General features: G+C 48.7%; 1 protein-coding gene and 1 pseudogene across 1 annotated transcript in view; one reads left to right on the top strand and one right to left on the bottom strand.

Moving 5' to 3' along the window:
* The window catches only part of GALNT18 (polypeptide N-acetylgalactosaminyltransferase 18), a 346,196-nt gene that overhangs the window by 90,132 nt on the left and 234,235 nt on the right, over nucleotides 1–21,829 (top strand). The gene's annotated exons all lie outside the window — the stretch shown is intronic.
* LOC112063594 (dihydrofolate reductase-like) lies at nucleotides 6,317–6,923 on the bottom strand (annotated as a pseudogene).

The following is a 21,829-nucleotide window of genomic DNA, read 5'->3' as shown; positions in this document are numbered from 1 at the left end:
TCAGCGGGGTGCGTTGTGACCACTGGGGGGGGGGGGAGAGGGGGGGTGGGAGGGAGGGTGACGCAAGAGGGAAGAAATATGGGAACATATGTATATGATAACTGATTCACTTTGTTGTAAAGCAGAAACTAACACACTATTGTAAAACAGTTATACTCCAATAAAGATGTTAAAAAAAAAAAAAAGTTTAGTCTCGGAAAGAGCATAAGCCTTGCAGTGGGACAGACCTGACTTTGAAGCTTGGCTCTGGGGCCTGCTAGTCATGTGACCTTGAGCAAGTTGCTCTACCTCTGAGCCCCATTTTTATCTTTGTAAAATGGGAATGTTAGTAACACTTTCTACCTCATCTGGTTAGGTAGTCATAAGGATTACCCAGCAGTGAAATGATTTAATAAGGCTATAATTCTTTGGGTAAGGTTTGGGAAGGCAGGGTAGAGTAGTAATTAAGAACATTGGCTCTGAAATCAGGTAGAGCAGTGTCCCTATTCAGGTTTCCCCCTTATGAGCTGTGTGATGTAGTGCAAGTTACTCAGCCTCTCTGAACCTCAGTTTCTTCATCTGTAACATGAGCATGGTAATAGATTTCTCCCATAGTACCAGACCAGTGTTTCGCAAAGTGTGAATTAGAGATAAGGTGCTTGAGAAAAGTGAAGATTCCTGTTTGGGGGTGTGGCCCAGAGTTACACACCAGGTGATTCTCATTGGATGCACACATAAGTTTGAGAGCCATCACCCTAGACTGTTAGCTCCCTGAGTGAGGGAACCATGGCTTCACATTGTGCCCCAGTGCCTAGCACAGCTTCAGGCACATGCTGAGTGCTCACTAAGTTTTTGTTTGAATAACCAAATGACTTTATGACTTGATGCAGCCAGAGCACTTAGTGTAGTGCCTGACACAGAGCAAGACCTCTGTAGATATCCAAGTGTTTCATTATTAATAATAGGGAAGGTATGTCTCTGTAAATAAATCAGCAGGACCCAGCACTCCTGGCACACAGAACACAGTCACCCCCTCCCCACATGTACTGAAGTTTGGGTCCCCTCCATTTCCATTACAATGTGCCTGGTTTCTCTGAGACTGACAATTGAGAGCCAGAGGAGGCTGGGCCACCCACATCCACGGGGTCTTGGTGTCCTGGTTGGGCCCACTGGCCATCTGCTTCTTTTCTTTGGAGGGGATACTGAAGCCTGAGGACCTTCCGGGCTGATGAGGAGGACTCGTGTTCCCCATTCCAGAGCCCAAGGCATCCATTTTTATTAGGTTTGCAGACAGTCATGACAGAAGACTGGGCTGGCTTTTTATTGTTCCAGGTTTCTTGGCTTGGACCTAGAGAGAGGAAAAATGATTTAGAAAAGGCTTTTCCTGTCTGAAGAAGAATGGGTGTTTCCGGAAGCCACCAGAGCCCAAAGCACCAGCATGGGAGGTAGGGGGAAGGAAATGGGAAACAATGCTGCACCCTTTCCCGTCCCCCCCCCCCCCAACCCTGCAACACAGTTGAAGCCCAGGTCATGTCCCTGAGCCACAGGATGCAGGAGACAGTGATCTAACCCAGGGCCCTTCACTTTACAGATGAACAAGCCTGGGACTTCGGGAGAGATGGAATTTGTGCAGGTCAGTGGGTGGCTGGGGCGAAGCTGAGCCTCGGGGCTGGTGTGCTGAATGCTAAAGCCAGGCCCTTCCCCACACCCCTGGCCTGCCTCACCCCATTCCCCCAGGGTGAAAAAGGCTCCAGCAACACTTGTGAGTGACCACCCTGTGCAGAGATGGTGCAGACGACGGGGACAGGGTAGCTGCTATGGTCTGAATGTTTTGAGTCCCCCCCCCCGTCCCCCGCCAAGATTCATTAGGTTGAAATCCTAACCCCCCAGATGATGGTATTAGTAGGTGAGGCCTTTGGGAGGAGACTAGGTTATGGGGTGGAGCCCTTGGGAATGGGATTACTGCCCTTATGAAAGAGGCTCCAGAGAGATCCCCAGCCCCTTCCATCTGGTGTGGACACAGAGAGAAGGTGCCGGCTATGAACCAGGAAGAGGGCCCTCACCAAAACACAGCCATGCTGGCATCTTGATCTTGGACTTCCTGTCTCCATAACTGTCAGAAACAACTTTCTGTTGTTTCTAAGCCACGCAGGTATTTTGATCTAGCAGCTTGAACAGACTAAGACCGTAGCAGAGAAGGGACATCCCCACCCAGAAATTGAAGGCATGACAAACTCCTGACTGCAGGGTTCCCAGAGTCCCCACTGAGCCCCCTTTACCCTGCACCAAGCCCCTGTCATTTCAGCCAGCCAGGGGAATGGGCACAGGACTGGGGGCTGAGGTGGCCCAATTAGGAGACGGGATGAAGCTCCGATGGTGGACACCTATGCCAGAGATGCCATTTTCCCTGAGACCCTTCCTTGGGTTCTGCCCCTGAGGACCCACACTTGTCATAGATCAGCAAGGCTGGAATTAATAACTTCCTGAAATGGAGGCTCTAGAAACATCTAAGGCATGGCAGCCATTCGGGCAGAGCTCATTGTTCTCTAAATGGCAGAAATACCTGGGAAGCCGGTGCCTCCCTAATAATAGTAACTAACATTGATTGAGCACTTGCCTTGCACCAGACCCTTCCCCCATACTTTATGTAACATTTAATGCTTACAACAACCTATGAGGAAGGTCAGATTATTTATTCTTCCTCCGGATGCTCAGAGAAGTGAAGAAAGTTGACTGAAGTCACACTAGAAAATGGTAGAGGTAGGATTTGAACCCAAGTCACACTAGAAAATGGTAGAGGTAGGATTTGAACCCAAACCTCTTCACTCCACATTCTCTTCTCGATACCCAGGTTCTTCCTCTTTGAGCTTGGCTTGTTTGCTTTCTGTAACTGGGGTGTGGAAAGAGTTATTCTACATGTGAAAAGTTATACTTGCATGTGAAAAGCAAGTAGCATATGGCAAGTTCTTCATTCATGTATTCATTCATTCATTCATTGAAAAATTGTTAAGTGTGTGCCAGCACCGAGCTCTTTGCAAGAGTGACTAAGTTGGGGTCCCTGCCCACAAAGAGCTCATGGTCTGGAGGGGAGACAGATATCTAAAGAAACATGCAGATGTCGTAGAAGTAGGAGAGCTGAGGGGAGGAAGCCCAGGTTGCTATGGCAGCACAGAGGTGGCTATGACTTGCTCTATCCGGTAGGGTAGAAGGGTGAGGGAAGGTTTTAAGAGGAGGGGGATTGGGCTAGATGCAGAACTGTTCCCACAGTGGTGGCCTGGGGGTGGGGCCAGTGCAGGAAGGGCCTTATATGTCGGGCTAATGGATTACGACTTGATGGTGCAAGCCTTGGAGAGCCACGGAAGAACAGTAAGTAGCGTGGCTTGATGAGATCTGCGGTTTAGAAAGACCACTCTGGTGGAGGATGGCTTGGAGAGAGGGTAAGGCTGAAGGCAAGGAGTCCAACTGGGAGATGACTGGATGAGTGCAGGTGAGAAAGGCGGCCGTGTGTGGGAACTAGCACAGTAGTGGAGGAAATAGAGGTGGAGTTTGAGGAAGCCTTGGTGACCAATCAGGTATGGGAAGGTGAGAGAGATAGAGGAGTTGGGGTTGATTCTGCGTGTGAAGCATGCGTGGAAATGCAGGCAATTATTCAGGCGGTGGCAGGTTGCCCTGTTTGGGGAGGGAGGATGAAAGAGCTTGTAGGTGCAGGGTGTGACAGTGAGAAATGTTGGCAGCCACAGCGTCACCCCATTAATCTCAGCCAGTGGGGAACGCTGCGGTCTCAGGACTGGATGTGAGCAAAGCCGGGAAGCCTGTTGCTTGCTCTGTTTCATCAGGAGACGAGCGGCATGCCTCAATGATCACATTTCTGGTTTCCAAATTCACTACCACTATTGAAAAGAGAGTTGTAACATTGCACAAACCTTGGAGCAAATCTGATGCACTTTATAGGGTTACTATAGACGGGGAGGATTTTCTAACCCGTTTTCCCTCTCTGACAAAACAGAATTTGAGTATACAGCACCGCCATCAGCAGCCTTTCTGCCGATTACACGTTTCTGTTTGGGCACTAGAAGACCTGCTTTCTGACACACGTGTCTGCTGAGTTGATGTGTTTTCATGATCAGAGGGAGTCACACAGAGGTGCTGCTGTATCTTTCAGTGCTTGTTGAGGGCAACTTTTTGAAGTGTATGTCTCATTAGAGGTGGCAGGAAAGTAATAAAGGGTCACCCCAAAGTCTCAGAGCAAGCCAAGGGAAGCCTGCAGAAGGCAGATCAGGGATCAGTTTTCAGGGCCTAGGGTTGCGCTCATTGTGGGAGCCCCTCGGTGCAGCATCAGCAGTGCTAATGCGATTGTCACGATCCCAAGCTTTCTAGTGAAACTTGGTAATTAAAGGGGGAACGTCAGTGACTCATATCAGCAAGCCACCACCTTCAGCTCTGGGAAGACTTCAGTGTGCCTACAATGCATGTGGACAAAACAAACCTAAACCACCCAGGAGTTCCAGGCAGGTTATTGTCCTAGCACCAGGGATGCAAGAGTTGAAAGTTTCCATAGCAACGAGGCAGAGAAACAATTATCACGCACCTTCCAGGGCCCTTTGCCAAGGTTACAAGGACACGGTCTCAGCGCTGGAGAAGATGACAGAACTGACTATCTCTGTCTAAAATGTTTACATGCAAGTGAAGAAGAGTTTATGGCACCACAAAACGCGTTTAGGATAATCTAGTCCAACTCCTTCAGTTTTCAGAGAAGGAAACAGAGACCCAGAGAGGTTAAGCCCCTCATCCAAGGTTGCCCAGCTTGGGAAGGGCTGGGCTGCAGTGCCACCATGGCTTTCTGGTCCCTGGCCCAGTGCCCTCTTCTACCCTCCCTGGGGTTGGTACTGGGAATAGAGGTGCCCCTCGTCTCTACCAGGTGCTGTGTCTCAAAGTCATACATCACGTTTGTGTAAAGAAAATTCTGGTCCACCATCGACTTCCTTGGTAGCCTGAGACGCCGTCTTCTTTATTTCCGACCCCTCTTTTGGCAGCACCTGTTAACACTTTGATGCTCTGGTTTTGTTCTGTTCTGTTTTGCTCCCTAAGATCCAGACATAGATTATCTTTCTTTTCTTTTTTTTTTTTTAACAGTTTGCAGTATGCTTTTTCCCACACATGAATATTTATTAAACATTTTAAGTATTATACACAATTTGCTTCTTTTACTTAGCAGTTTTGGGCGTTTTTCTGTCAGTACTTCATTCTTTTTAGCTGCTGTAGATGTTACATTTTATAGACATATATATTGGTTGGTATTTCTTATTAATCAACATTTGGGCTGTTTCCAAGTTTGAAAAAAAAAAGTTGCAACGAATACTCTTGGGTCCATTTCTTTGTTCAGGATTAATTTCTAGAAGTGGAAGTTCTGGGTCCAAACCCAGAATATTTTGAATTTTAATTGATATTGCTAACTTAACACTCTAAAAAGTTGTACCAATTTGTAAGGCAGAAAATGCTATTTTTCTTTTTTTTGGATACTTAATCTAAATCTTCACTAACGTGATGGGTAAAACATGTTTTAATTTTCATTATTTAATTCTGTGAAGTTTAGTTTCTAGTTTACTAATTTTGGTTTCTAGCAATATTCATTCTCAATTTATTACCTCTTTGAAGTTTTAATTTTAGCCATTATGCTTGATATTAGATTATTCTTTTTTGTAAAGAGCAGCCAGTTCTTGTTCTATCATTGTAACATCCCCATGCAATCTCACTGAAGATGAGAAACAAAGTTTTTTAAGGTCTCAGACCTTCTCCTTTAACCACCAAAAAGGTAGTCTCGTACCTGTCTCTTTACTATCCCTGTGGAATATCCTGGAGTTTTCAACTTATTGACTCCTGGTCTGAGTGAACAGAATTTTTTTAAGAAGTGTGATATAAAAGTAATTCACAGTCCCTCTTTTGATCTAATTTTAATAACTGAATGCTAGCTCTTCTGTTTTATAATCCATTTCTGACCTTTGGACCCATCTGCCTAGCTCCTAGCTCTATAGGCTCTGGTTTCAGCTCATGCTACCAGGGGACTCTCCCACTTTGGGCTGTCTTGGTAGATGTTCTACCCTAGGCAGGTGCTGATCACCTATTCTTGACTCTTGATGGGCATTCAGGCAGTTACAGCAAAGAAATGTTTCACAAATGGTATCCGATACAGTCTAGTTAAGATTAATGGGGAATAAAAGTACTTTGCTTAGAAATAATTATCCATAGATCTAAAGTCAACAAACGTCTCTACAACAAAAAATACATAATTTTGGGGGGGCAGGAGGAGGCTTGAAATAGATCAGAAAACACTTTCACATTAATTGTTCTTTTCATAGACTTCAAATTTGTACTTAATGCCTTTCTCCTCCTGGACATCAGAAGGAACACCTGGATATCTGGGAGAAGTTTGTATTTTTCCAAGTCAATTTCTGGAAAAAATGTGTCACTTTCAAATTCCTGCATGATCCTTGTCACAAATAGTCTATGACGGCCTGGCCTGCTCATGGCTTCCTTATAAACAGAACTGCGTCCCACTATCCAAACCATGTCCACTTTGTTTGTTAATTCTGGTTGCTCAATAAGTTTTAAGGCATCGTCCAGACTTTTGGCAAGAAAATGAGCTCCCTGTGGAGGTTCCTTGAGTTCTCTACTGAGAACTATATTAATTGTGTCCTTTAAAGGTCGACTCTTCTCTGGAATGGAGAGCAGGTTTTCCTGCCCATAATCACCAAATTCTGTATACCTTCTACTGAAGAGGTTGTGGTCATTCTTTGGAAATACCTGTATTCTTTCCTGAACCGGGGCCAGGGCAGGTGCCCGTTCTTGCCTATGCCCGTGTTCTGGGACCCAGCAACAATGCAGTTTAGCGGATGAACCACGACAGCAGCAGAAAACACTTCCGAGCTAGCACGTCGCACCAACATGGGGATTACCCACCAGCTTGGCGTGAAATTTTTCTTCTTCCAGCTTTTGAGGAGAGTCTTTAATGATCAGTAAAGAAACCGAAGTAGTTGAGATGGATCCATTAGTTCATTGGTGGGGAGCCAGGGGGCCTGGAACCCTTCTCAGGCTCCCCTGTGGACAGCTTCCCTCTGTGCTCCTAGCAATCCAACCTCACGACTGCTTGGTGTTTTCCACTGTTGGAGCTGGGTCCTCCTGGGGCCTTCTGAGAGGTGAGCGTGAGGCTTCTCTGGCTCAGAACTGTGTCTCTTCCTGTCTTGAAAGTGGATTTTCCTGCAGGAGGATGTGAGCTGTAAGAATGTGTCAGGACAGCTCTCTGGAGGGGTGGCCAGACCAAGAGATGGAGACTTGCTTCCTCCTCAGGAGAGGCCTCTGGGTTTAGCTCCAACTCTGGGCCTACATGGCAAGTTCCAGGAGGCCGTGGTCTGAGCATCTCTCGGGGAGGTTTTTCCCCAGGACAGAAGTGAAGGGAGAAGAAGAGGGAGATGGGTTTGTTATCAGCACTGGGCCCTGCGCAGAGCCGATGCACAGTTCCCTTTGGTCAGATGATTGAATTCATTCATTCAGCATGAACTGAGCACCTGCTCCCTGCCGGGCACTCTTCTAGCCCAGGGAAAGAGCACAGAGCAAGACAGTTACGGCCCTGCCGCTGGGAAGCCTACATCCTGGGCTGAGTAAACAGGAAGGCTGAGGGCCTCCAGAGCTCTGACGGTGGGAGGGTGGGCGGATGTGGGGTACCCCTGCCAGCAAAGGAGCCCCCAGGTTCTTGGAATTTCTGTCCTGAGGGCTGGGGTAGGAGATCTGGCAGCGCTGTCCAGATGGGGATGATACCAAGAAATTAAAGAAGGCAACAGGAGGAGAAAGCGGGGGAGGTCTGAGCACCTACAGTGTGTAGACCGGGGGCCGGGAGAGCACCTTTTCCATATGGTGTCAACTTTAATCCTCCCAGACACCCAGCGAGGCCGTGGCCATTGTCACCATTTATAGATTTGCGGAAAGGGTGAGCAGCCTTCCTGAAGTGAGGATTCCCCCTCAGGTCAGCAGACACCATTCCATAAGCAGAAGGCAAGCTGTGTGAGGTCCCCAGAGGAGCCCCTCAGGCTCTGGGGCCTCAGGCTTGTTTTTTTTCCAGCATCAAAGTGTTTGCCTCAGGTGATGACACCCTGGCCTCTCCCATCCTGCAGACTCGGGCCTAATGGAGCTGGTATTGGCCCAGCACGTTGGCTGGTCTCAGAATAGGGGGACAGATGCCCCTGGGGGATCGGCTGCAATGGATGTGCATCTGGAAGAGCAGCTTCCTCACCCGGTGGCCTTCCCAGCCCCAGTGTGGCCCTGGGGATGATGGCAGAGGGTGGCCTGCTTGCAGCACTGACCTTGTGCTCAGAGCCAGAACAAAGTGACAGAACGGTTTGAATTCCATCTCCGATGCTTGCTTTTTGTGTAGCCCTGAGCTAGCCACCCAGACTCTCTAAGCCTTAATTTCATCATCAGCAAATCAAGGTTGACCACAACTACAGCACAGGGTTGTGATGAGAATGAACGCCAATGAGATTGGGAAAGCACCAGCAGTGTCTGGCATGCAGTAAATGCTAATAATCAGTAGCGCTCATGATTGATGTTAATATAGTATATCAGTATCAGATCATACTCTGCCGTGTATCTGGGGCTGGGCTGTAGGGCATGGTTTATTCTGATGGCCGAGTTGTATTTCCCAAGGATGCATGAGGCACAGACACTTACGGCAAATAAAGACTGTCAGGTTTTACATCAGAGGATTCCAAACTTCCCTGTCATCAGAATCCCCGGGGGGGTCTTGTCATAGATTCAGGGTTGGGGGTTATAACCCCTCCCATTCCTTCCTCCCTCCCTCCCCAGAGATTCCCATTCATGGGTCTGAGGTAAGGTTTTGAATCTGTGTTTGTAACAAAATCCTCAAGTGACCCTGTTGCGGGAAGTCCAAGGACTAGGTTTTGGGCAGCATTGCTTTAAAAGCTCTTTCTTCCAGGCCTGGCCAGCCTCGTGGCTGGCTCTCCTCTGCGGCTGGGCTATTTCTGACTAATCACTAGGAGCTGTCACCTCAAATCATGCTTCTCTTCCCTGGGCAGCCCTGGAGATGCACATGGACAAATCCTTTCTCCTCAGCTTTCTGTCTAGACACCATGCAGACCTACAAAATGTTTTCCCCTTACAAACGTGATCACCTGTCTCTGAGTGACCACAATTTCTAAACTCTCTCCTAAGAAACATGGTTAGAGAAGGGATTTTTTTTTTCCTGACTTGGCAATCCATTTTAAAAGTGTTATAAATGTATAATGATAGATCTGCCTTTGTTTGTATATGGAACGATCCCTAGCAAATGCAGACTGGGGTAGCACAGTGGTTAAACATACAGACTGTGGCACTGGACTGTCTGGGTTTGAATCACAGCTCTGCCCCTTACTAGCTGTGTGACCTTGGGCAAGTTCTACAACCTCTCCATCCTCAGTTTCCTTATTTTTGGAATAGGACTAATAGTAGCACCTATCCCCCAGAGTCGTTAGAAGGATTGGCTGAGTTAATATTGGTGAAGCACTTACAACAATGCCTGACCCATAGCGAGCTTTTACTGTAGAGAGTGAAATGTAACTGCATGAGACGGCCTGGGAGATCCAGGGAGCGTGGGCATTGCATGCATTCCAGGAAAGTAAAGAAGTTTAGGTAATAATGCTGACTGGCTTTAGCCAAGCCCTGTTCTTGCCTGACACACAGTTCTGCCTTGAAGGAATTGAACAAGCCACAGTGGTGGTGAAAGAAGCCCTGTGTGTGACCACCATGTATGAAGCAAAACATCGTTTTGCTGAACCCCATTTGCAAACTCTGTAAAGCCTTGTCTTTGGAGAATCTCTCTAGCTGTGATCTATCTAAGTGGCATGCAGGGACCGGGGGACTTTTCCCTTTGTCTCAATCTTCCTTTCCAAGGTTTAGAGTTGCTGAAGGTCTTGGCTGGTTTTCTCGACAAAAGAGCTATAGAGGAAGAACCTGATGTAGGGAAGGCAGGAATTAGCAGAGACCAGAACAGCAGTGTCCAATCAGGTCTTGAGTGATGATGCAAGACAGAGGAAGGGAAGCTCTGCTCCCCTTCCTCTTCTCCCCACCCTGCCAGGTTAGCCTGCCTTGCCTCCCTTGGGAGGTGGGACAGCAACGTGGCTTAGCACTGGGCCTTGGGGCAGACCTGGCTGGACAGCCTGGCCTGGTACCTAGTAGTGTTATGATCTTGGGAACTTTGCTAACTGGTCTGATTGTCTTCTGTAAAATAAAGGTGAGAGCAGTACCTGTGTCACTGAGTTGCTGGGTCAAGTTCAACAAGGTAATATATATAAAGTGCCTGGAACTCCATAAATGAAACCTTTTCTTATTCTTATTGCTGGGTGGTCTTTTCCATGGGCCCAATCTAGCCCAAAGTCTTGATAATTCAGGTCTTTCCCTGTACAGACTCCTTCAAAGAATAGTCCAGAATAGTTGGAGCGGGAATGGAGATTGAAAGACCAGCTTGCTTGGACCAACCCATGAGTTACTGTGTATGTGTTTGGACAGGATATGGGTGAGGGGCTTGGAGCTCCTTGGGGAGGGACTATGCTCCACATGGTAAAGGCCCTCCTGGTGATTTCATGTGACTCTTCTGGACACTCCAGAAGCAGTTGCAGGAAGTGAGGGAATGGGCAGAAACGCATGTTTCTGAGTGAGCAGGGAGCAGGGCAGAGCCCAGCATGGTACATGGTCCCCAGGGTAGAAACAGAGTGAAGAAGTGGGCCGGGCAGGAAATGCACTCACGGGTCAGGTTGGGTGGGCCTGGGTCACCGAGGTGGCAGAAGAGGTCTGGAACACATCTGCCAGTAGGCAGTACCCGCACTTCCAAGGAGGAGGTTACTGCATACCGGTTGGTCAGGCGGACCTAGCAGGACCTTCTGTGGGAGCTCAGAAGGTCCGGCCAATGGCAGCTGGGCCTAGCCATCCGGCTGGGGCAGAGCAGGGGTCTGCCTCCTGAGGAGTGGCACCAGGTCAGGGCCCAGCCCTGGAAATTGGAGCCCAGGGGAACAAGGGGTCAGCCCTAGGACATCGGAACTTGGCCCCGTAGGACAACAGAGGCAGCACAGAAAAAAATGACTCAGGAGACTGCACCCAGAGCTTTGCCATATGCCAACAATCACGTTATTTCAAATGAATTTTTCACATCAACCCAACGAAGAAAGTATTGTTGTCATCATATTACCGATGAGTAAACTGAGGCTCCTTTAAGTTCACTGACTTGCCTAGTGTTCCAGAGCTGCTCTGTGGCAGAACCAGGAATGCCCAGGTCTGCCTGCTCAGAATCTCATGCTTTTATCCAGGTACCAGCGTGCCCAAGTCTCCAGCTGGTGGGGCCAGGGTCTGCCTCACCAACAGAATTCTTCACACATTCTTTTGTGTTCTATAGAAAGCACCGGGCTGTGGGCTGAGAGCCACAGCGGTGCTCCCTGGGACTTTGGAAGGGACCTGGTGGAGTGCCTCATCCAATCTCCTCTATTTAAAGATAAGGAGGGCTTCCCTGGTGGCGCTGTGGTTGAGAATCCTCCTGCCGATGCAGGGGACGCGGGTTCGTGCCCCGGTCCGGGAAGATCCCACGTGCCGCGGAGCGGCTGGGCCCGTGAGCCACGGCCGCTGGGCCTGCGCGTCCTCCGCAACGGGAGAGGCCCGCGTACCGCAAAAAAAAAAAAAAAAAAAGATAAGGAAATGGAGGTTCAGAGAAGTTAACAGCCTTGCCTGGGATCACTCAGAAGACAATGGCAAAGGCAGGACCCGAACCAGGCCTGCTGGCTCCCCACCCCCATGTTGTCTCCACTGCATTGAGCTGTTTTCCTCCCACACTGAAGAAGATTCGGGCAGACTCATTATGTGACCCTGCTGCCTAAGAAGCATCAACAGAATCAAACATTTAAAGGCCACCAGCGTATCTCCCTGGACGGGTGGCAGGAGCAATTTGTCTGCAGTTGCATTTGTAAGCACAGCATGGAGAACTCATCAAGAAGCCGGCAAGGATTGCACAGGTTCTATTTGTCTACTAATGGAAACAAGGGAAATGCCAGGGGAAGAGAAGATGGATTGGGGAAGAGATGGAAGTTTTCAAGTCATGCGGAATGGCGGTAGGATGGCAATCGCACGTCTTGGGCAGGGATAGTTCTGCACCTCATTGGGCGTGTGGGTGCCTTTGACTCGGCCACCACGTTCTCATCTGTCTTCCTGACTGGCTGAGCATCTTGAGGACAACACTGTGTCATCTTCACCTTTGCATCAGCAGCACCCAGCACCGGGTCTGGCATGGAGTAGATATTCCGCAAATGTTTGTTGAATGACAGACTAAATGAATGATTGAAAGCCATTACTAAGGGTAAGGGTGAGACCAAATGGCTGGTCAGAGCTCTCCTTTCATGTTACACCTGCCACGGGCTCAGTGCCTCCGGATTTGGCTTGCAGAGGGCCCTGGGAGATCCCATGGTCATCCTCTGCCTCTTTGAATATTGGCCTCCCTTGGGAGCCATTACCTTGGTGTTAGGGATCACCACTGGAGTTTGTTAGGGCTGACTAGCTGTGGCCAGGGGCCTGAACCAACTGGCTCTAGTCAAAGGCCTGGATGCCAGGGTCAGGTTGCCTCAGTTTGAGTCTTGGCTTCATCACTTTATTTTTTTATTTTTTTATTTTTTTGCGGTACGCGGGCCTCTCACTGTTGTGGCCTCTCCCGTCGCGGAGCACAGGCTCCGGACGCGCAGGCTCAGCGGCCGTGGCTGTGGGATCTTCCCGGACCGGGGCACGAACCCGTGTCCCCTGCATCGGCAGGCGGACTCCCAACCACTGCGCCACCAGGGAAACCCTTGGCTTCATCACTTTAAAGCTGTGTGACCTTGGGCAAGCTGCTTGACCTCTCTAAGCCTGTTTCCTTATCTATAAAATAGGGGTCATAGCACGGGGAATGATGAGGATTGAATGAGACAACGTACAGTGCTGGCATCTAGTAAGGGCTCAATCCACGTTAGGTCTTTGTACTGTCATTTCCTGAGGGGCCTGGGAGCATGGCTGGTCCCTTCCTGCTCCCTGCCAGGTCGGGGGTAAGCAAGCCCTGGCTGTGCGCCCACCTTGCCTTTGTTTAGGAGCACAAAGGAGAGCAGGAGATAATGAGGCAGAGAGGGGAGAAGTCTATTAGAGGTGGCAGCAGGAGAAGCTATCGGATATGTAGACGTGCGCCAGGGCAAACCTGGGACTGGATAACATTTCCATTCTGTTTCCGTCATCCATAACTTAGTTATTTAAAGTGGAGGAAAAAAGCCAGAATATGCTGTCCTGTTTGTACAAATGAGGTTTATAAATAGCTGTTGTGGAGAGCCGGCATCGTGGAGAGATCAGGGTGTGCACAGTGAGCCCTGACTCAGTTCCGTGGGGCCCGGCTCTGCCGATCTGGAGGTGTTTCGTGTCTGTCTCTGAGCCACTGTCACCTCGCTCCCAGTGGCTCCTTAGGGAGACCTGCACGCTTCTACTTTGGGGATAAGGAGCACTGTGGCATTTGAATGGGGTTGGAGGGCATTGGCATCATTGGGTGTGGCAAAGATGGGAGGATTTGGAACAGGGCAGACCTGGGTTTGAATCCCGTTCCGTCACTTGCCAGCTGTGTGACTGCTGGCAAATTGGCCTAGCCTCAGGTTTTCCTCTCTTCGCTATATATCACACTTTAGGGTTGCTGTGAAGTTGGAGCTTCTTCCTGCGGGCAGCTCAGCCGCAGCTCTTGCTAGTTTCGGCAAGACAGGCAGGTACTTCTGAGGCCAGACAACTGCAAGATTGTTAGAGGCCTAGAAATTAACTAATGGCTGGGGAGTAGCAGGGGTAGACAAGGGACCAGGATGACATCTGGTCACTGTGATGGAGCAGGTGTGCCCAGGCCCCACTCTGGCCCCTGAATAGTTCCCCAGCTTTGAGCCATCTGACCTTCAAAGGACGTCTAGTTATCATTATTATTATTATTATATTATAATTATATTATAATTATTAAACATCCTCATTGCTGTCTACTTAGTTACGTGGCATTTCAGTTTCTATCAGTGACATAGACTGTCTGCAAATTATCTGCCGTTGAGTTCCCACCCCAGCCTTGCTGAGAGGGTAGGCTGAGCGATGTGTTAGCAGCTCAATTCTCCTGATGCTCTGACTCTCAACCAGGTATCTGACCATCAGAAAGCCCTTGTCAGGCAACTTAGCAACACCCTGCCTTTGACTAAGGACCAGCCTCGAAGCAGCTTCAGGGAAGCCCTGGTGTTCTCTGTAGGACTGCAGCCACCGACACCATCTGTGTGTTGTTCAAGAGGACCTGAGCTCAGGCCTTGGGCAGTTTGGCCCTCTCCAGGACTGTGAGCTTTCTCTTTGGACTTAAGCTTACCATTGGATTTCCTTCTCAGATTCAGTTCAGTTTTACAGGCATTGTTTGAGCACCTACTTTTTGGCTGTAACTATGGTCCTGGTGGGGGGATGACAAAACAGCATGGTGGCCTGGGATGGGGCAGGGCCTGCACTCACCTACGGTTGAATGATTCTCCACTGCTCGTTAGCTGTGTGGTTTTGGAATTGTTAGCCCTGACCTTTGAGCCCTGGCTTCCCACTTGTAAAATGAGACTGATAATCTACATGGTCTTTAGAATAGAGAAACGGCTCCATAGCAGGTATTCAATGAATGACAGTCAGCTTTTTCTTCTGTTCCTCTCTCCTTTCGTCTCCCTTCCTCCTTCCTATTGTCTCCCACTCCCCCTTCTTTCCTTGCGCTCAAGGGGTTTACCATCGAGTAGGGTCAGGCAGAGACCTAGACTAAACATTTCAAAACGGCATCAGGATGGGAGTAGGTACAGGGAATTCTGGGATACAGAGATGGACGCCCACAGATGGTTTCCTTCTGTCAGCCTTGGAAGTTCAGGGAAAAGCTGAGTCATGTGCGTGTGCTGGGATGCACGCACAGGGCTGAACGTGTATATAGCCTGCCTGCACCCACACTCACACACACACGTGCATCATATAGACATGTACATTCATACCTATCCGAAGGGAACTGGCACAAATCAGGACTTACCCCATTGTTTCACATAAAGAGGCCTTAACGAAGAGGTAAGGATGGAGTTAAAGTTCAAGAATGGTGAGGTGTCCAGAAACTCACAATGCGAGGAAGCTCTGCCACACCTAGGGCTGATGGAACAAGGGAAGAAATAGTGTTACCAAGGTAGGAAAGAGCCTGAGTCTTGGAAGTGAGGCAGCCTGGCAGGAGCGATAGTCACAGAAGGACATGGCTACTGCCAGAGATGTGTCCCCCCACCATTCTCCTCTTATGCTCTGATCTTCTGCTATGCCTCCCATTGGCTGAGCCCTACCAAGGGAGGCTGGGTGATGCTATAGGCAGGAGCCTCCCTCCAGGGAACAGAGCCTGGCAGGGAAGAGCGAGAGTGGACACTTGAAAGTACGCAGCAGGGATATGCATGCGGGGTGGATGCTCCTGTACAGGCACGCATAGGCCAGCCAGAGCTTCTCCCTGCAGGGCAGGAGGGGTGAGGGGGCAGGAGGGGGGCTGGGCAGGCATGGTGCAGCTGGCTGATTCCCAAGCCCCTCCCACATGCTGCTGGGAAGGGCTCTGAGAGGCCTCTGGATGGGGCTTTCTGCAGGATTTTCTCAAAGCCCATACACTGTAATGCCTCAGCTGTTTATCAGAAACCACGATTGGCTTCCAGCCTCCCTAGTCTTTGCTGAAGGCAGCAGTGGGTTTGTACATATTTGAGATAAATCTATGTGTAGTGTTTTCTCTTTCTGCCCCAGTGCCTGTGTTCAGCAGGTGTGAGAGGTACAGCGATGGCCCCGGGCAAGGGCTGCAGCTGGCTGGAGTCACGTCCTCAGAGCGTGCCCAGCCCGGAGTCGACATGGGCATCATGTGCCGTCCTCCGTGAGTGACTTGGCCACACCCTCACCTCCTCGAGGCCCCAGAGGCACTCTTAGGCTCCTGCCCCTCGGCTTCACATCCCCGGCTCTGCCCCCTCCAACACTGCTTCATCTCATCAGGGCTTTCCCAGGAACTGGGAGTTGGCGGCTCTAGGCTGAGCTTGCAGTCAGCACCCAGCAATGCTGGGTGATGCAATGTTGATTGCAGTGTTGTTTGCAGTGTTGATTGACAGGAGCGTGTGTGCTCTCTGCAGGCTGGCACAACTGACCAGTGTGGCCTTGGGTTGTGAACTCTGAAGGACCCCACAGGTGATTTAGTCCAGGTGGTGGGCAGCAGAGAACGGTGGTCTGGACCTCTGTCTCAAATCCTAGCTCCGTGCGGCCTGTGAGAGCTCCACAACTAAATGGTCAGTGGTCTGCCACTCCTTTTCCTCAATAAGATGCCTGCAGCACAAATTTTTTGAGCAGGTTGGCTTCCAGAAGGGTAAACTGCAAAAGGCACCCCAGATAGCAAAGCTTATGGGCCTGTCTTGCCCACTTGCACATTGAGTATGTCTGTTCAGAGTGCTATTTGGTTTTGGGTTCAGTTACTATTGCCCTGATATTGCTGAGTCTACACCTTGAAGGCATCTCCTGGTGGCAGAAATAGGGCCGACCCGGCAGCAGCAGCTGAGAGAAAGGGTCTATCTTCCTGTTACCTGCGGAGGGAGGGCTTTGTCCACTTCATTTAAAAATTGCCTTAAGTTGTTGAGCAGATGTTAAGATGGCAGGGAGCTAGTTCCCAGCCTGCCCATTTTAGGGCTGGAATTTGCCCTCTCCAGGCTTCTCCTGTAACAAGGAAGAGCCAAATCTGACTACATGTTGGATCTGTTTCTTTTACTTTAACCTTTGCTTCCCGTTGCTTTTGTTCACTAAAAGGATACTGTCTATACATAATGGCCTGCCTCGGGGAACCCTGCCCCCTGCCTGAATGTTAAACCAAAATGCCTTTGATCAGGGAAACATCCAGACCCTGTCCACCTGTGGATGGCTGCAAGGCAGAAGAAATTAACCCATCCCCTCCCCGAGGCTGGCCATTCCAGGGGATATTTGCAAAACTTATGGCCTTTTTACTTTACTTCCTCATTTCCTCCCCTTCTCTGTGCTATAAAAGAAACTGGCATGCAAACCCCGATAAGATGGTTATTTTGAGACTAGTCTGCCATCTTCTCAGTCTGCCGGCTTTCCAAATAAAGTCGTATCCCTTGCCTCAGCACCTTGTCTTCGATTTATTGGCCTGTGGTGCGTGGGGGCAGAGCGAGCTTGGACTCTGTAAAGTTCCTCTCTGGCTGGCCTGGCCTTTCTGTGAGGGGCTTTGCATGTGAATGAGTCTGCCCCCGGGAGGAGGGGGGAGTTCCTGACAAATGAGGAAGGCCTGGGCTCCAGGAAAAGCTGCTCATGTGGGATTTAAGTAGATCTGTGGTACTGGAGCCGTCTCCCAGCTGCCCTGCCCAAGAGACCTGCAGTGCCAGGGACTGGACTCAGAGGACCTTCTGGAAGATGCAGGCATATTTCTGTAGAAAATTCCATACTGAGTGTGAAAACCAAGGAGAGCTACACAGGCATACACACTCAAACACAAGCACACACCTATAAACAGTCTCTCATACATACACACGCTGGCAGACACGTGCAGTTGGTGTTTGGTCAGAACAGGTAAACCTGTTAGAGGAGATGGCTGACTGCCTCTGTAGCACCCAGCTTAATCCCCTTCTGGATAAGTTAGATTGATTTGCTCAGCACAGAGTGGAGACAGAGCTGGTGACTCTGTGCCATGGGTACCCAGCCAGTTCTGGGACAGGAGGCACCACATCCTGGTGCCAGGACCCCCTGGATCACAGAGATACAAAGAGAGAGGGCGGGGCTGAACTCCTTCCAGAGCTGCAAGTTCCCCCGGGAATCCCAGGCTGGCATGACTCATTAGTGCCTGGGTGGGATGCATGTCCCACACATCAAATCGCACCCCTCCACGAGCCCATACCTGGCCAATCTCGTCCCCTGAAGGGCTGGCACCTGTGGACTTTGGGACTAGACTATGCAAGCTGGAGTTTGCATGCTATGGTCAAATTCATCCTCTCTCCACTCCTGGCTGTTCTTCCATCCCTAGAGGAGGCACTTTGCTAGGGAGGCAGTGTAGAGGGTGCTGAGAATACAGCTCTTTAGTAAGATGGAATCATATTTGCATCTAGGCCAGCTGTGTGACTGGCTAAAGCCCTGAACCTTGTTTCTCTGCCTACAAAGTGAGGATATTTGAGCCCAACTCTTAGGCCTGCTGTGAGGCTTAAATAAATTATCTATGAAAAGCCACCAACAGTGTGACTAGCATACAATAGGTGCTCAGTAAATGGGGAGCTCCCATCTCCGTCTTTGTTTTATATTCTCCTGGCCAACCTACATGAGAGAACTAGACCCATTCAGACTCAGGTAACTCTCCATGCAGCCCATGCTGGCCCAGCCAGCTCTGATGACAAGGGGCCAGGGTTCTGGCCTGCTCCTTTTTGATATGGTTTATCACTCAGAAAACCAGAACCACCACAGGATATGTGTGTGTGTGTGTGTGTGTGTAATAAAGAGATTTATTATAAGGAATTGGCTCACATGATTATGGAGGCTGAGAAATCCCTAAATCTATGGTCAGCAAGCTGGAGAGCTGCTGGTGTAGTTCCAGTACCAAAGCCAGCAGGCTCCTGTCCCAAGAAGAGCCAATGTTTCAGTCCCAGTCTAAAAGCAAGAAAAGACTGATATCCCAGCTCAAACAGTAATGCAGGAGGAGTTTCCTATAAATAGTGGAGAGTCAGCTTTTTTGTTCTATTCAGGCCTTCAATGGATTGCATGAGGCCCACCCACATAGAAGAGGACAATCCGCTTTACTCAGTTTGCCAAATTCCATATTAATCTCATCCAGAAACACTCTCACAGACACACCCAGAATAATGTTTGACCAAATATCTGGACACTCTATGGCCCAGTCATGGCCCCACAAAATTTACCATCACACCTAGTATCTGGTGACCTCATGCATCAGTGGGTGTCCTGGCACAGCATGGGGATAGGCACCAGTCTTAGGACCTCCAGGAGTTTTTGGTCACCCCTGTAATACAGCAGAGGTTGTCCTCTGCAGTAGCTGAAGAGCACATCTTGGGTGGGCCCATCAGCTACTCAGCCATGGAGATAGCAAGGCGTCTTGACCAAGACCCATATCAGCCCTGTGGGCCTCGCTTGGTAGCAGAAATGTCAAAGCTTTGCCCATCAGCTTGTCTAAAATAACTCTCATTATCTTCTTCTCCCTTACCCCCTGGGTTTAACAAAAATCTTTGCCCTGTGGTCTGTACCACAAACCTGGGTATTATATTTGAAACCCCCATACTGTTCCTCCCCTACATCCTGATTGCTTTCAAGTCCTGCCAGTTTCTTTCTCCTTAATGTTTCCTTCTCAGATCCATTACTTTTTTCCCCCCACTGCTGTCACCCGGGCCCTACCTGGCATCGTCACTTGCTGCTTTCCTGCATCTTCTTCCCCAGTGGTTTTCTTGCCCTCAGTCTTGTCCCACAGGGTCTGTCATCCACACTGTTGCCAGAGGAGCTCTCTAAAATAAGAGATCCAACCACATCATTCCCTCGTTAATCATCTTATCAGCTTCTTACTATTAGTGTTTGTAAGCTGATGTTCTAAGAGCCAAATTCAGCTCACACTTAACCAAAAAAGAAAAAAAAATTGAATACTTTTACATACTGAAGGGTGTGTACCTTCCAGTTTGCCACCGTCCTCACCACTCCTTATTGTCTCACACCTGCTCACTTTCCTCCTTTGTTACTTGTCCAGTCCCTGGAGTCAGAGGCCCAAATGCTTGAGCGTGAAATTTGAGTCCCTTCACAATTTGGCCTTGGCTAAGCTTCCCAGATTTATTTTTAGGCAATTCTACCTAAGTACTGTGTGCCTTAGCCGCCCTGTTCTGTACCTTTCCCCAAACACAGAGTATAGTTGACCCTTGAACAACAGGTTAATCGACCTGTAATTTATAGATATCCCTTCTATCTGTGGTTCTGTTACATCCACAGATTCAACCAACTATGGATCGTGTAGTACTATATATATATATATGTATATATATGTATATATGTGTGTGTATATATATATATTTTTATATTTATATATATATATATACATAAGGAGTTTAAATATTTCATTGCTCATGGCCTGGTACCTCTCACTGGTAAACTGCGGTAGTGGTGGCACTGCTTGTGGGCTTCTGTTTACAGTTCCATTGAATGAAACTCATGTGGACATTTACTTAGGAAAAATCTGTTAATTGCAGAACCACATAAGAATAATAATTATTGTCCCTTTTTCATCCTGGAATGACTTGACTGCATCAGACTAGAGATTTGCAAGGCAAACAAATTATCTGCAGGCATAGCAAGAAACCCCTGCCCCCCGCCAGCCCAGCAGCAGACCAGTAAGGGACATTTGATCTGAAAATGCCTCAGAGAGTGAAATACAGGCTCTGTGCTAGGTTTTCTTTTTCTTTATGCAGAGAAAAGCCATAGTGGAAGCAGAAGCAGATGATTCTTCTTCTATCCTTAGTCTAGTGGTTCCATCCTTAGTCCTAGCCCTGGAATGCTATTCTCTTCCCCTCTTCCAACAATCTGTTGGTTTAGTGAACACCTAGTGGCCTTAATGCAAATGTCAACGCTATCTCTGGAGCTTTTTCCAAACCCTTCCCCGACTCCAAGCAGGTGGGAATTTCTTCCATCTCTTCCAGCTACCAACCCGATACCTCCATGGGTTTGTCCCAGAGACAGCTCACATGTGCTGTGTTCAATGCCAAATCATCAGCTTTTCCCATGCCTGCTCCTCTTTCTCTGCTTCTCCCATATCCATGAATAACTCCACCCTCCATTCAGTGATTAAATCCATGCCATCACATTCTGTGCCATCTCTCCATCTTTCCTGCCTCACCTCTCATCCAACCAAGTCTTACTGATGAACTCTGAAATGCTTTGTGAACATTTTTGTTCTCATCATCACTGTTCCAGTTCAGGAACTGGTTTTGATCTAACAGTCTTCTTATTCACTGTGTTCTCTGCTTCTCACTCATCCTCCACTCTGCCAATTCTAGGGTGATATTTCTAAAATATAGATCTGCTGCAAACTTTTGATCATCCCTGTTGTCTTGAGTATGAGGTTGAAACCCGTTGGCATGGCATTCTAGGGCATTTGAAATCTGCTTCTCTAGTTGGCTGTTTTTCCCACCACTCCTCCTCCTCAACTGCCTATACTCCGGCAACACCAGAATTTATTCTTGCATACATATATATTTTTTCTTGTATCTCTGAATTTTCCTACTTGCATGGAATTCCCTCCTCTCTCCTCTGCTAACATTGGCCTTAACCTTCAAGATCCAGTTCAAGTTTCACATCCCTTAGGAAGCCTTCTTGGAAGCCCCAGGCAGAATCTCTGTCTCCTTTCCTAGTGCTCCCTAGGGATTGTGTTTATGCCTCCTTTGAAACATTTCCACTCTCGGTGCCAGCTATGACTTGAGCGTGTCACAGAGAAGTGCCATGAAGGCAGGGACTGGGCCCTATTTATTTGTGTATTCCCTTTGTTTAGTAGGCAATGGTGTGGATTATTTGCAGTATACATGTATCAGACCGTTTTGTTATAGCAAACAACCCCCCACCCCAATCAATGACTTATAACAAGTAACATTTATTTCTTGCTCTTATTAAATGTTGGAGGCTGCATGGGTCAACTGTGGTGGCTATAGGGCTCTGCTAACTTCTTCCCATTCTGAGGCATAAGGCTGGAGGAACAACCTCCATTTGGGACATGCCATTTTCCTGGAAGAGGAAAAAA

The sequence above is a fragment of the Physeter macrocephalus genome, chromosome 16, assembly GCF_002837175.3.
Source record: "Physeter macrocephalus isolate SW-GA chromosome 16, ASM283717v5, whole genome shotgun sequence".
In the NCBI taxonomy this organism is placed as follows: Eukaryota; Metazoa; Chordata; class Mammalia; order Artiodactyla; family Physeteridae; genus Physeter; species Physeter macrocephalus.
Note: the sequence above shows the minus strand (reverse complement) of the source record. Positions and strands in the feature narration are given on the sequence as shown.